Below are 15806 nucleotides of genomic sequence, written 5' to 3' on the forward strand. Positions count from 1 at the left end.
TAAATAATGCTTGTAAACATCAGTGATTTTTGAGTTTTTATATTTACTCAATTAAACATAAGAAAATCCTTTTTATTCTATGGTTTGGCAATAGAATTATGACACACTCATCAGAAAAAAATTGGAAGCGTATTAGTAATTCCTTCCTGCAAGGATGGTTTAGAATCTGGGATTGCTTTAAAGATGCTTTAGAATCTGGGATTGCTTTAAAGTAATTATTTGCCTTTGTAAGCCAGACCGATGAGTTCATTTACCATAAAACTTTTTTAAAAACTTCAAACATCCAGTCTGTTTGCTCTTGTGAGTTATGTGAAAAAGCAACCACAGCCAAGGATCTTGTCTGGTTATAGTTAGTAAGACTGGAGAATCTCCTTATTTCCTGATTCCTTGATTCTTTCAGCAGTTAAACTGAAATAATTTAGTATTAGTTAGTTGAAAGCCCCAGCTTTCACGGACAGAGAAGTGTGAATGTGAGATAATGAAGAAAGGTCACTCTGAAGCCTTATCTTCACTTATTTAAGCTACAGATGCAGCATCTTCCAAAGCCCCAGTACTGGACTCTGTCAATATCTCATTGCAGTTAGTCAGAAAATGATTCTTAGCAGAGCTGTTCCATCTCTGCTTGCAAACTGATTAAGTCTTGCTTACCTTCATCTCATTCCTCAGTACCTTGCAAAAAAGCAAGTAGCCAACAAAAAAAAATTCTCTGAAATTTTCCAATAACTTTCCCTAGATCTAGAGACTCAGGAGATACACTAGCAGCTTTCCAAGCTTCTGTGAATGACCATTTTGCCAAATGGTCTGCCATGGCGTCGTTAGGCTCAGCAGCTCTCCAGCCCAGAGTAGCTGTTTCTCACTGTGTGTTGTCCAGTTCTGACTTGTGTCTTGTATCTTAGGTTTTGTTATGGTTCTATCCCACTTGTACAGATTGATTTCTTTATTACGTAGGCTATAACTAGTAGGTACTGAGGCTCAAATGAGACAGAAGTTTATTTTGACCTCTTATAACAATATGGAGGTAGGTCCAGCAGGGTGGGTAGACGGCTCTGTACCACAAAATCGTTGAAGCCCCCAGGTTCCATCTGTGTTATTGCCCTGCCATCCGCTGTGATATTAAGGGTGCCTCTGGAATCCAAGGGGTCTAACAGTAAGCAATTGCAATGCTAAGGGTTCTCATTCTAGATAATGATAGAATTAAACACTAGCTATACCTTCATGATTTATTACTTGTATATTTAGGCCCATTATTTTAATCACTTACATTGCATATTGGTTAAAAAAACCTGCATATTGGTTATTCCACTGGTTTGAGGATCTAGTCATTCTCAGCTAGTATTTGCTTTCTCTAGAAAGCATTAACTTTAGGTTAGGCAAGTAAGGATACTTGAGGGATATCCTGGGTGCTAGGATCTATTCAGAATTTGTCATTGTTTGTAATCAATCTCTGGGGCTCCCAAAGAGGATGCTGGCATTAGTAAAGGGAACAGCAAAAATCAAGAGGAAAGCAGTGGAAAAGGAAAAAAAATAGTAATAAAAGCATTGAAAAGGAAATGAGTCAAAATCTAGTACAGATATTTGTTGGTTCTTTTGCTTTCTCTCCATGGTAGCCTCAGGCTGGCAGATTATGTAGGTAGAGATATTTATTTAAGTAAGAAGTGAGGGGTGCCTGGGTGGCTTAGTCTGTTAAGTACCTGACTCTTGATTCCTGCTCAGCTTTTATCTGACAGTTTCTGGATTTGAGCCCACACCGGGCTCTGTGCTGACAGCGCAGAGCCTGTTTGAGATTCTCTTTCTCCCTCTCTCCCTCTCTCAAAAATAAATACATAAACTTAAAAAGTAAATAAGTGAAAAAAAGAATAATAATATGCAATGATAATACATTATACTCGTATGGCCTTTAAATTTTTTTTTATGTTTATTTATGTTTGAGAAAGAGAGAGCGAGCAAGCAGAGAGAGAGACGGAGACAGAATCCGAAGCAGGCTCCAGTCTGAGCTGACAGCACAGAGCCTGATGCGGGGCTCAAACTGAGCAGCTCTGAGATCATGACCTGAGCCGTGGTCGGACGCTTAACCCATGGAGCTACCCAGGTGCCCCCTCCTTTAAAAAAAATTTTTTTTGTATGGCATTTTAGAATTTCCATTTCACCTAAGAAAATAAACCTAACCTTTGACAGAATGTCATGGAAAGAAGAAGCGTGAAAGAGATAGGTTCTGAAGGAGAATTGTCTTTCAGATAAACAAATGCTTTCTGTAGGAACCGCATGTTAATTGATCAATTTTGCACAGCCGATGAAATGACAAAACTCCAACCTTCCTCTGATGGAAAATAGATGAGGATCTTTATTAATCTTGATCAGGGAGATTGCAAAGTTGTTGCATAAACAACACAGTAAGAGTATCTTCTTAAATATGAAGGCCAAACGAAACTGATCTATGTTTATCCATGTAACTATTTTCTGAGCTTCTTTGGAGGAGATACATCTCTTTTTAATACAAGCAAAGAAATAGCTAGTGCCCTTTATAGTTATGCTGATATAAAGACAGACCAAGTGAGCCTGAGAGAGAAAATCCATTTAGAATTGAGTGATTATATGCAGTGTGGATGTAGAATTTGATTAAAAATTTAAATAAGCATTTTATTTTTAATAATTAAAATGTAATTCGGAAAGAAATTTTAGATAACCCCCATACTTCACTGAAATTGTAACTTTCCCATCTCTGCATTTTAAAAGACTGCATTATTAAACATTAGTCATCTCTTGGTCACCTTAAGTATCAAGTGAATTATTTAGAGAAGTGATCTGAGACTTTTAGTGAATCATGTATGTCTCTTTTGTGTAACTTTATTTCTTTTTTCTATGGAATAGAAATAAATATTTTGGTGCAAGTCATTGTTAAAGATAGAAACACATTGATATATATTTCAAATCACTTCATTTTAAAAATAAACTTCCTTTTTAGAGCACTTTTTGATTTACAGGAAAATTGACAATATAGTGTAAAGGACCAAGTTTCTCTTATTATCAATGTCTTGCATTAGTATGGTACATGGTTACTATTAATGGACCAATAGTGATGCAATATTGTTAACCAGAGTTCGTAGTTTATTCATATTTCCTTAGTTTCTCCTACTTCTTCTGTTCTGGGATTGCATTCAGGATACCACATTACATTTAGTCACTATGCCTTTTTAGGCTCTGTTTGGCTGGGAGGGTTTCTCACACTTTTCCTTGTTTTTGATGTCCCTGAATATTTTGAGGGTTGGTCAGCCATATTGAGGGATATGTTAGTTACTTCCAGTTTTGGGTGACTATGAACAAAGCTGCTATTAAGTATTTGCAGGCAGGTTTTTAATAGGAGCAAGAATTTTCAAATTAGGTAAATACCTAGGACTGTGATTGTTAGGTCAGATGGTAAAGCTGTATTTCGTTGTTTAGTTAAGAACCTGCAAATCATGGGAGTCTGGTTGGCTCAGTCGAAGGAGTGAGCAACTCTTGATCTCAGGGTCGTGAGTTCGAGCCCCATGTTGGGTGTAGAGATTACATAAATAAATAAAACTTAAAAAAAAAAGTAACTGCACATTATCGTCCAAAGTGGATGTTTCATTTTTCATTCCCACCAGCAAATAAGGAGAGTTCCTGTTGCTATGCATCCTTGCCAACATTTGGTATAGTCAGGTTTTATATGTGTGGTGGTATCTTGTTGTTTTAATTGAAATTCCCTAATGACAAATGATGTTAAACATTTTTTTCATGGATAAGAGTGACGGTTCATTTTATGTGTCAGTTTAGGTAGGCCATAATATGCAGATATTTGCTTAAATGCTATTCTAGATGTTTCTGTGAAATTTCTTTTTGAATAAGATTAACATTTAAATCAGTACATTTTGAGTACAACAGATTGTCCTCCATAATGTGAATGGACTTCATCCAATCGGTTGAAGGCCTTAAGAAAAAGACTGACCTCCCCCAAGAAAGAGGGAATTCTAACAGCAGACAGTTTTAAGACTTATACAGCCATTCTGCCCTGGGCCTCGAGGCTGATGGCTCACCCTGCAGATTTTGGCCTTGTCAGTCTCCAGTAGTGTATATCAGTGATCTAAAGTCTCTTTCTTTCTCTCTCTTCACACACACACACACACACACACACACACACACACACACACCCCTTATTGGTTCTGTTTCTTTGGAGAACACTGACAAATACAATAACTATCTATTCCAGTGTTGAACATGAAAAATAATTGAATGATTTCTTGGTAAATCAGATAAATCTGAGTAACAGTGACACTTAGATAGTCGTTATAGCATTTTTTTTCAGTGTTAATAGCTCTTGTGTTCTTTGTTTTTCAGTCTTGGGTAGCTCACATCCATGCTCACCTTAGTAACCTCAAATGTGGATTAGGGAAAATGATACCAACATTATGGTATGTGAGGGTAGGGAGATATGTTGGCTATGTCTGATTATATTTCCAGACTTACTGCAGCCCTAGAGAAAGAACATCTTTGGTCGTTTACAATTTATGTGAGTTGTAGTTTTCTTTAGCAACCTCAGAAATAATTACTATGAGATTCAGGAGCATCTTTTTTTAGGAAAAATATTTTCTTTGTGACATTACCTTATGATTCATGATTCCCATTATTGTAATACTGAAAACACCTAATTCTATTTGGCTCTGATGCAGAATGATAGAAAGAAATAGGTGATTTTTTTCTTTTTTTTTCTTTCTTTTTTTTTTAGAGAGAGGGAGAGTGCAAACAGCATGGGGGTCAGAAGGGCAGAGGGAGAGGGAGGAGACTCTCAAGCAGGCTCCACCCTCAGCACGGAGCTGGAGGTGGGGCTGGATCCCTCCATCCTGGGATCATGACCTGAGGTAAAATCAAGAGTCGGATGCTCAACTGACTAAACAACCCAAGTGTCCTGAAATAAAAGATTTAAAGTGAGGTAAATTAAGGGGTGCCTCTTGGATCCCTCCCTTATGATGTGGCCTTAGATAAGTTTCTGTGCATTTGGGTACTCCAGTTTCTTTATTTGTTTACAGGGTGTGATGGTTAATTTTATGTGTCAACTTGATGGAGCTATGGAGTACACAGATATTTGGTAAAATGTTATTCTGGGTGTGTCTGTGAGGATGTTTCTTGATAAGATTAGCATTTGAATTGATAGCCTGAGTAAAGATTGCCCTCCTTAATGTGGGTGGGCCTCATCTAGTCAGTTGAAGTCTTGAATAGAACAAAAAGACCGAGTAAGAGGGAACTCTTCTGTCTAACTGACTTTGAACTGGGACATTGCTTTTATCCTGCCTTTGGACTCCAACTGAAACATTGGCTCTTCTTGGGTTTTAAGCCTGCTGGCAATCAGACTGGAACTACACTATCAGTTCCCCTGGGTCTCTAGATTGCCAACTGACAATTTTGGGATTTAGCCTTCATAATCACATTGGAGCAAAGTCCTTATTATACATATATATATATATATATATATATATATATATATATATACACACACACACACACACACACACACACATATATATACACACACACACACATGCATATATATGCACATATATACGACATTGAATATATACACGCAGATATTTACATATACATAGATACATACAGGCATGTCAGATATGTATACACACACACACACACACACACACACACACACATTATTGGTTCTATTTCTCTGAAGAACCTTGACTAATAGTTTCTTTATATTACTGTTTTCAAATACTAAAGAAACTGCAGTAAGAAATACATTTTATCTAGTGACCCAGTAAACATCCCTCTGATTTGTGTATACACACACACACACACACACACACACGTAATATATAGTTAGCTTTTCTATAAAGTCATTTTCTTTTTTAAAATGTATTTATTTATTTTGAGAGAGAGAGAGAGAGCACAAGTGGGAAAGAAGCAGAGAGAGAGTAAAAGAGAGAGAATCCCAAGTAGGCTCTGCACTGTCAAAACAGAATCCAATGCAGGGCTTGAACTCATGAATCATGAGATTATGACCTGAACTGAAGTTGGAAACTTAACTGACTAAGCCACCCAGGTGCCCCTATAAAACCATTTTCATATAAAATATAATTTTGTTAATGTCTACTACAGCATAAGAAAATTCTCAAACTAACTTTCTAGAAATTAGAAAATATTTAATTTAATGTGATATGTATGTCTGGCTGTCCATAATACACAAAGACAAAGTTACACATGCTGTTTATGCCTGGTTGAGTTTTTTCCTTATATTTCTCCATCTTAGTCAAGGATGAAGATGGTGGGCCAATGAAGTAAAACGTGAATAATAACAATTTCCTCTGTTTCACAATACAAAGAATGAATTAGTTGCAATCCAAAATCACAATACATATAATATCTAACAATTACCTTTCAATGTAAAAGAAAAACCAGACTGAAATAATTATAATGAGCTGCAATAATGAGTGCATTGTAATAATTTACTTCTTCTAGGCGTGAAGTTTAATTCAATTATTTATGTAGGGTTTCGAATAGCAAATGGATTTTTCTTGTAAAAGTTTTCTATTTTCTTCAATAACGTAATGACTAAAAGTTTGAGACAGAGAAATAAGATGTAAATATATTTCTAATTTTATTTCACTCAAACCTCCTTCATTATTAGTGCCCTCTTCAATGTGATACAACGTATTTTGGGATATGTGGGAGATAGGTGATAACTTTTGAATCTTGTTTGCCATAATGATAACAGTACTTTTGGAAACCTTCACATATGTTGACAGTATTGTTAATTTCTCCCCCAAAAGTTTAGTCCATAATGAATGCTTAAAATACCAGTTAAATATACCACTTTTATTACCAAAATACCACATAGAAAATATTTGCCAACTGTGGTTGCTTTACATTTAAAAAACATGAAATTCACTTTTGAGCTTCCAATCTGTCAAGAACTGTGAGGTGTCTGAGATTTTTCCCTTTTCCTGGTAAAATACATGAGACTCCTGGGACAGAGATGAAGAGCTTTATTACTCATGGCAAATGGTATAGTATGAGCTCCATATTTCTCTTGCTTCCCAAGTCCTATGCAGGTGACATGGATATGACTGTGGTCGAAGATGCACGAGTAATAGATGTGTGTCACAGTTGAGAAACTCAAGTTAGGAAAACTGTAATGTTTAAAAGGCTTCAAGTAAACATGTCCAAACTTTGGCTCAAAGGAAGACATTATCTTTATTATCCTGGGCATCATACAAATCTACCTCTGTCTCAGAGGAGACACTATCTCTGTTTTCCAACATTTCATGCTATACAGTCATCCTTGAAAAGATATTCTGGAACAAGGCTATCAGTTGTGTTTGCAAGATATGCAGAAATGCAAGAGACACATAGCAAATTGTCTCCCAACACAATCTCTCCTAGACCTTTCCTGGGAGAATCAGTACATTTCAGGATGATACAGTAAGTTTAATTAATTTTAGACATAGTGTTTATCACTAAGAAGCATAATTTTGAATGTATCACCTGATACATCATTTTAAAAAGCATACATTCCATTTCCATACATACTGTAGGAATAATTCTTTGGAAAATTGTGTGAGCCTTTTATTGTCTCCTTTGTCCGAAATTATGAACTAAATAAGGTAGAATACCTTTTGTAATAATAGTTATAGAAAACGTACAGAATTATGTTGATAATCTTTGAAAATATTGGGGGGGGACTTAGTGACAATCAGTTTGCTATATTTTCAATTATTTTTTCCATTTTAAAGTTTTAAATATTTCTTTTTGCAGGGATATCATTAAAATTAATATATTGAAATCTGTTATTTTTATTGAGGCTTCTACATGTAATAAAATTATTTTCTAAATTTGTCATCATGAAACAGAAGTTTGCTGAGGTACAGTGGTAATTTGTTTCAAATATTGTCACTATTGAGGCGCCTGGGTGGCTCAGTCAGCTGAGAGTCTGACTTCGGCTCAGGTCATGATCTCCCAGTTCATGAGGTGAGCTCTGTGCTGACAGCTCAGAGCCTGGAGCCTGCTTTGGATTCTGTGTCTTCCTCTCTGTTCCTCCCAGGCTCGCACTCTCTTTCTCTCTCAAAAATAAATAGATTAAAAAAAATTAATATTGCCACTACTTACACTTTAAGTTCGTTCCAGCATTAGATCTTAAACACGTCCTATAATTTTCACATTATCATTTTTTAACATAATAAAGCAATATTTTACGGACAATTTGTTTTAATTCAATTAAATATTACTATTACCATCAACTGAGCGATTGTCATACTACTGATAACCTTTCACAAAATTCACAGAAAGCTTGAAAACCTCCTTGGAATACACAATTTTGCCAATAGCAGGTAAAAATTACTTGTTCTGGTTCACAAACCACTGTAAATTATGGTACTATAAAATGAAATTGTGAAATATTTTTTTAATTAGAAAATTTTATTTTTTAATGTTTATGCATTTACTTTTGAGAGAGAAAGAGAGAGAGAGAGAGAATGAACACAAGTCGGGGACAGACAGAGAAAGAGAAGGAGACCCAGAATCCGAAGCAGGCTCCAGCACAGAGCCAGACGCAGGGCTTGGGGCTTGAACTCAGGAACCTTGAGATCGTGACCTGAGCTGAAGTCGGAGGCTTAACCGACTGAGCTACCCAGGAGCCTTTAACTTGTGAAATCTTAACGTGTCGATTATAATGACAGACAAAATCATACACCACAAACTCAAGAAACAAAATTAAGTAATCATTTTCTGGCCAACACGTGCCTCCTGTACATCCTTCCCATGTCCCTTTCCCGCTGTTCTTATAATCTGCTGCCACCCTATGTGTTCAAATAACACAAATTGTTCCCAAATCTAAGAGTGAGAGTCACACAATTACTCCTAATACACATCTTGTTTTGGTATTAAAATGATAACGCAGAAGGGGGCGCCTGGGTGGCGCAGTCGGTTAAGTGTCCGACTTCAGCCAGGTCATGATCTCGCGGTCTGTGAGTTCAAGCCCCGCATCGGGCTCTGGGCTGAGGCTCAGAGCCTGGAGCCTGTTTCCAATTCTGTGTCTCCCTCTCTCTCTCTGCCCCTCCCCCGTTCATGCTCTGTCTCTCTCTATCCCAAAAATAAATAAACGTTGAAAAAAAAATTTTTTAAAAATGATAACGCAGAGGAATACTGCACAAGAATCAAAAATAGATCTACTATTTATTTTATAAAAATTAGTTTTATTTGACTCCAAGATGTGTGTTTTCTTTTATAACACATTCTTTGATCCACAAATCTACCAGTCTTTAAAATTTGGAAGAAGGAAGAAAAAGGCTGTTGTGGTATTGTTCTTGCCAATTCTGATATGGACTAGACAAACAGTGCCACAATACTTTTTTGTTTCTAGATCATAAATCATCCCGTTCATGTAAGTACAAGGTAACTAGTCCTTCCCTCTGCATATATACAATGTCTTTGAAAGGATGTCATATGAAATTAAATGAAAGACTTAGGCTCTGTGCTCTGAAAAAAAGTTCTAGAAAAAAGATGTCAGAAATGGGTGAGAAAGATGATTTTGTTACTTGAATTATCCAATATATTTGCTAAAATTTCTCTGAAGATTTATTCATAAGATAATATGATGAATGCCAAGTGGCGAGAGAGGATCATTTGTCCAGGCATTGAGGATGTGGAATCAAACAAATTGATTTGCTTAAGTTATTAGCACATTTTATTAGCCCATGTGAAAAAATGCATAGAATATTTAACTAAAAAGGGAGAGTAAAAGAGTACTAAGTTAAATAATTTATCAAATGTTCAGTGATAAGACATTTCTACAAATTATGATTACAAAGTTAAATATTCTATCTTCAAAGTTAAAAAGAAATTCCACGGTTATGCGTGGAGGTTATGCATGGAGGAGTCATTTTCCTTTGTCTGAAATCTTAAAGGTAACTAGCTCATATGAGGAAAAAGCTATAAGTACAGCTAAAGATAGAAGAGTGGCTTTTATTTTTATATTTTTATTCATTTATTCTTTCTTTCTTTTCCTGATGGCTTGTGGTCCAGAGGATATTATTGTATATGAAGAGCTTTATTTGTTTGTTTTTTGTTTTTAACTTTAGGAGCAAGGCCTCTTGCAATGAATTTCCTACAAAGTATAGTTTCCATAGAAACTGTAACTGTCTTTTATTTTCACATGTACCATTTAGAATTAGTTGACAATAATAATTATAGACTACTTTGAGATAAAACACTGGCTGTACAGCAAAGACATGTATAAAGACATGGTTTCAGGAAAATTTGTCCTGGTTTACAGAAACCAAAATTATTTTTTTAAGGAGGATTTGGTTTTCCTACTTAGAAAGATGACTGAAATTCTATCTATGCACCCAGTGTGAAGTATTGAGGTGATTATTGTTACATGTCAAGGAACGTCTACTTCCCATAATTTCAAAATCTCATTTGTTACCCTAAAGTTTTGTTTCTCTCTCTTCCTTTTCCTCTCTGTGTCTCTGTCTCTGTTTCTTTGTCTCTGTGTGTGCTTCCATGCATGCATGTCTGTAGCACGCAGCAAACTTTTCAAAACTTCTTCTGTTCAATTATTATTTGTTTGGAAATAATTTGAATATTGAACAATAGAATAATGTAGAAAATCATATATCACCATTATCTTCTTTTACTTATAAAACTTCTTAGACTATAGACCTTCTAAAGAAGGCATATAATCGGAAGAAATGTCACTCGACTTAGAATATGAAAAGGAATTCCAAATGTTAACTTATTTTCCATTACTTCGGATTTAGTTACATCATGTTGTTGAAAGCTAAATGTGTTTATCTACCTCAGTGGTTTTACATTAGCTAATCTAGACACATGAAAGTATTTTTCAGTCATTGGATTTTTACTAGTGCCCTATTAAAATAGTATCATCCTGAGTGTGATGGTACCAACTCAGAAATGAATGGGACAGGATTTAAGTTATTTTGAAATTTCCCCTGAAATAGCATTTTGTTAATGCTATTTTTTTTTGTTTGTTCGAGAATAAAAGTAAGTAGCATGGCAATAACAATTTTAGGCAGCATCATTAACTATGGGTGCGCCTCGGTACACAATAATGAAAAAGTGTTTTCTAAGATACCAAATCTCCTTTGAGGTAGAGAAAAGCATAAGCAGATGAGAATCTTCTCTATAAATAACTCTTTTAGGACGCGAGGGTCCAGTGGGGGTAAATACTGTGCTGCGATGAGGAGCTGTGGCTAGTAGAAGAGGTGGATGGTGGCTACCGGCTGTCATTTTGAGACCAACTGCAATAAAGAATGCTCTTTTCTAAATTTTCATTTTCTAAATTTCCCTCAGAAAGGGGGCCCATGGGATTCACGGAGGGCTACTTCTGAACCTGTGTGGGGAAGCAGACCTGGGTGTTTCCAGGGCTTGACATTGGTGGCCATAAAAACCCATCGTTCAGATCTCCTCCTGAGCAGAGCACAGTTGACTGACAGCCTGAGCTGTTATCCTCCAAGTACAGTGCCATTTCTGAAAGAGATGGGCTACTTCTCCATCGACTTGGTTGACGTTTTCTCAGAAATGGGCTATTATCAGAGATTGTTTTTACTCAATCCTTTTCTCTATTTTTTCTTGACAGATGTCAGATTTGCATCATGGTCTGAAGGTTCTTCCCACCTTCTCTAGACTTCTCCCGTTTATCCGTCAAGGCCTTCCCCCTCCACCTCCCCAGGTAAATGTCTTACATGTAATTGGTGTTACAATAATCACTCGTCTTGGCATCTGCTTCTCAGAGGATTTGAATTAACACAGAGTTTGGAGAAAATATAAATAATTTGCAGTTAGATGTGGTAATAATGAGATATTTATTGGATATTCAGGTGTAGATATTGAACAGGCAGTTGCATACAAAAATCTGAAGATGCAGGAAGTGGGGGGGGGGAGGGCTAGTCTGGAGACAAATTTGGAAGTTGACTATCAATGATACTTAAGCCATGAAACAGGATGGGTTTATGAACGGGGCAATGTAAATAGAGAGGAGAATAGATCTGAGGATTAAATCCTGATTAAACATCTCAACCAGAAAAGATGAATGAGCAGTGGGGTAGAGGGAAATCAGGAGAGTGCAGTGGACTGAAAGTCAAGAGAAGAAGGTGTGTCTAGCAAGTCAATAACCTTATAAAATGCTGCTGATGGATCAAGCAATATGAATTCTAAGAATTAATGACTGAATTTATCAGTGATTGGGATAATTGCTGACCTCGAGAAGAACAGTTTTAGGATACGTAGAGTTGGGAGGCTGATTTGAGTGGATTTTCAAGAAAGAATAGGGAAAACAGTGAATATAGAAATGGAGTAAGTGAATATAGAAAATGCTATCAAGGAGTTTTGCCATAAAGGAGACCAGGGAATGGGGTGTGTCCTAGAGGGTGATATAGGTTCTAGGAGCTTTAAAAATTCATTTGTTTGCTTTTGTTTTTATTTTTAAGATGGGAACAATTAATCATGTTTTTGTGTTAATAGAAATGATCCCCTAGCAAGGGGGAAAAGTGATGGTGTAATAGGGAGAGGGGGAAGGCTTCCTGAAGCAATGTCCTAGAGTTGGAGAGGAGGGGTAGGATGGACAGTTCAATTCACATAACAGGAGGAAAGGCAGAGTGAATAGGCACAGGTGGAGGTAGGTGGATAAATGTGGGTGTCGGCCCTTGTGGAAAATGTGATTCTATTTTCTCAGTGAAAGTGGAATGAAAAGGAGGTGTTAGAGGTCTATATTTATCTAGAGAGAGTGAATACATTCAGGAATTGCAGTATGATTGCCTAGCAGCATTAAGAACCCATTTGGGGTTGTAGGCAAGAATGTAAAATGAGAGCAGTCTGCATACATTGGTTTTTTCTGTACTCATGATCAGCTCTGCGGAGGCAGGCACAAGTAGGCACTGGACTGGATTTAATTAGGCTTTGGGTCTTACTGATTGAATACCAAAAAGGAAGAGGGGGGCAATGGAGTTGAGGGGGTAGGCAAGGGAGTGATTCTAATATAAGGCAAGTGAGGACATGGAGATGGTGAGTATTCAGGTTTCCCATTAACCCTAAAGACATCATGTAAGCAATTACCTGCAGAGTTTATGAGTAAAACTCTCCTTATGTGACGTTTTTTTAAAGTTTATTTATTTTGAGAGAAAGAGAGAGTGTGCGCCAGCAGGGCAGGGGCAGAGAGAGGGAGAGAGAGAATCCCAAGCAAGTTCCATGCTGTCAGCACAGAGCCCAATGCGGGGCTCAGTCTCAGGAACCATGAGACCATGACCTGAGCCAAAATCAAGAGTCAGATGTTTAACTGACTGAGCCACCCAGGCACCCTTACATTTTTATTTCATGTATCAGCATGGCTTGGAGCAATGTTGGGAGTGGTGGTGCTTTGCGAAGGAAAATCACCAAGGGAAGCACTAACACATGTCATTTGCCGAACGGTATCTTGGGCCAGAATTGAAGGACTGATAAGACAGAGATATTAATGGCTAATATTTCAAAAGAGCAAGCTTTTCATGTTAACAAAATGTTTCAGTGGAAATGTTTGTCGAAGCATTAATCTTACCCTATGATAATATTTTGCTCGGATAACTTGGGCCAGCATATATATTCTCTGCAAGGGCTTAGTCAAAAGATTTTAATAGGAGTAGGAATTCCACAATGAAACACAGTACTGAGATTTCTACCTCAGTTAACTTCTTTGTGCATCTAATTCATTATACTTAATACTACTTTGTATTAAAATGACAAATGCAACAATTCCTTGTATATACAGGAAAAAAACCCGGTAAAACACGAACATCACGCCAGTTCTACTAGAGATACCACAGTGATTTCTTAAAATTGCTCTTTTAGGTACTCAAGCATTACCTCTGTGCACACAAATGTTTTTAATTAGTGTTGTCTAAATAGCTTAAAGAAAGCCAATAATTCCATTATTGATATTTCCAAACAAATTAAATATATTGTTTTATAGCAATAAGTCTTACATTTCTGAAAAATATCAAATGTTTTTTTAAACGATGGGATATAAAATTAACAGATACTTCATATGTTACTTAAATTAAATTTGGTTTGCTTATATGTACATTGCTGAATAAGTACACTGATATTTTATATAACAGCAAAGGTGACTAAGCAGTGGTATTTAAAATTTCTTTTGAAATGTCCACAACTTGACAAAATATATACTACTAACGTACCACATTTGTGAAGAACATGCTTAGAGTCTTTGGTGGTAGAAAAAAAATCTATATAGAATACATATGGTTTTTTCATTTTTCTTATTTTTTGTTTTATAGCTACTAATTATTCTAAAGATAGTATTTTTCTTGTCTTATAATGACTGTAAGGCATGACAATGACCTTTCCTTATAATCAACATTCTACCTCTGAGAATAAGCTGAAATTTTTTTTAAGGCATAGTAAACCTCTCCATACACAAGAAATTGACTTGCCTGCCTACAAAGTGAATCCCTATCCACAACTGTGTGGGAATAATGAAATCTATAATATGACTTTTGGGAGTATCATTTTCAGGGTTCAGCAGATTAGGATTCATTCCTGGCTCTGTCACCTGTGTATGGGGTGTGTGAATTTAGCCAGGTTACTTCACCCTCCTATGACTCCATTTCATCATCTGTGTTCCCCTCACACTGTTGAATAGAATATTAAATACAAGAGAGTAGGACTTGGTCTGCTTTAAGAATCCCTAGTGCCCAGCGCACAAATGGGTCCTAAATAAGTATTTGTTGAATAAATAAATGTAATACTTAAAGCAGGATAACAGTAATTGTTTAATAGGGTATTTTGGGATTAATGACATAATACATCTTGGGCATAGAGCACAGTCCTAGATCAGAGCAACTATTCTTAATGGGGAGAGTTCTAGAGAAGCCACAGTAAGTTTGGCTTCTGTGTCTTATCTCCCCTTCAGATTATGGGTGGGATTTATACTAGAATTAGTGACCCTATGCTATCTTCCAGCACCTGTGCATTGTGTAAGAGGGAAAATATTTACTTTATTACCATTCATATCTCCTACATCTTTAACGATATTTGGGAGAACTGAAAACAGGCCAAGTGGATTAAAATATTTTAACATACAACCTAAAGCTCATGACACCACTGAAAATGTTTTCAGAGCTTAAACACCAAACACCAGAGGTAATATATATGATATTTTGTTGATTTAAGATGTGTATTTAAAACCTTACTTATCCAAAATCTGGACAGATTTTATAATCAATGGCATCTTATAATTGACTGGGTTCTCTCTTCTTTCCTTCCTTTCTTCCTCCCTCTTCTTCCTCTTTCCCTCCCTCCCTCCCTTCCTCCCTTCCTCCCTTCCTTCCTTCCTTCCTTCCTTCCTTCCTTCCTTCCTTCCTTCCTTCCTTCCTTCCTTTATTTCCTCCTTCCTTTCTCTGTCCTTCCTCCCTTCTGTCCCTACCCCTCTCCTTCACTCCATCCCTTTTGTTTTCGTGGTTCATAATATAATAAAGTGTTTTAACTAGAATTGATGAAATATGGTATAGCCATATATTAAAGCAGTATTTCTCAATATGTATTTCTTATCACCACCCAACCCAGGCAAGGAGCCTTTTAGGCATTTTTTTCTCTAATTTTCCACTCCATGAAATTTTAACACCATAGGTATACTCTATATCTGTTTATGTATTGCATGTATGTATGTGTTTTCTGAATAAAAGGACTGATTTTTTCCCCCCTAAGAACCAATTTCATCCCTTTGGGACACTATTACACCCACTGAGAAGGCAGGTATTAAAGTGACACTCCAT

At 36.5% G+C, this 15806-nt stretch overlaps 1 long non-coding RNA gene across 1 annotated transcript in view; it reads left to right on the forward strand.

Moving 5' to 3' along the window:
* Window positions 1–10893: 10893 nt before the first annotated feature.
* Window positions 10894–15806, forward strand: part of LOC123383087 — a 190462-nt gene continuing 185549 nt past the window's right edge. The window contains exon 1 of the long non-coding RNA XR_006592442.1: window positions 10894–11713. This is a non-coding gene — a long non-coding RNA (uncharacterized LOC123383087). The remainder of the gene's footprint in view (window positions 11714–15806) is intronic.

The sequence above is a fragment of the Felis catus genome, chromosome F2, assembly GCF_018350175.1.
Source record: "Felis catus isolate Fca126 chromosome F2, F.catus_Fca126_mat1.0, whole genome shotgun sequence".
NCBI classification, from domain to species: Eukaryota; Metazoa; Chordata; class Mammalia; order Carnivora; family Felidae; genus Felis; species Felis catus.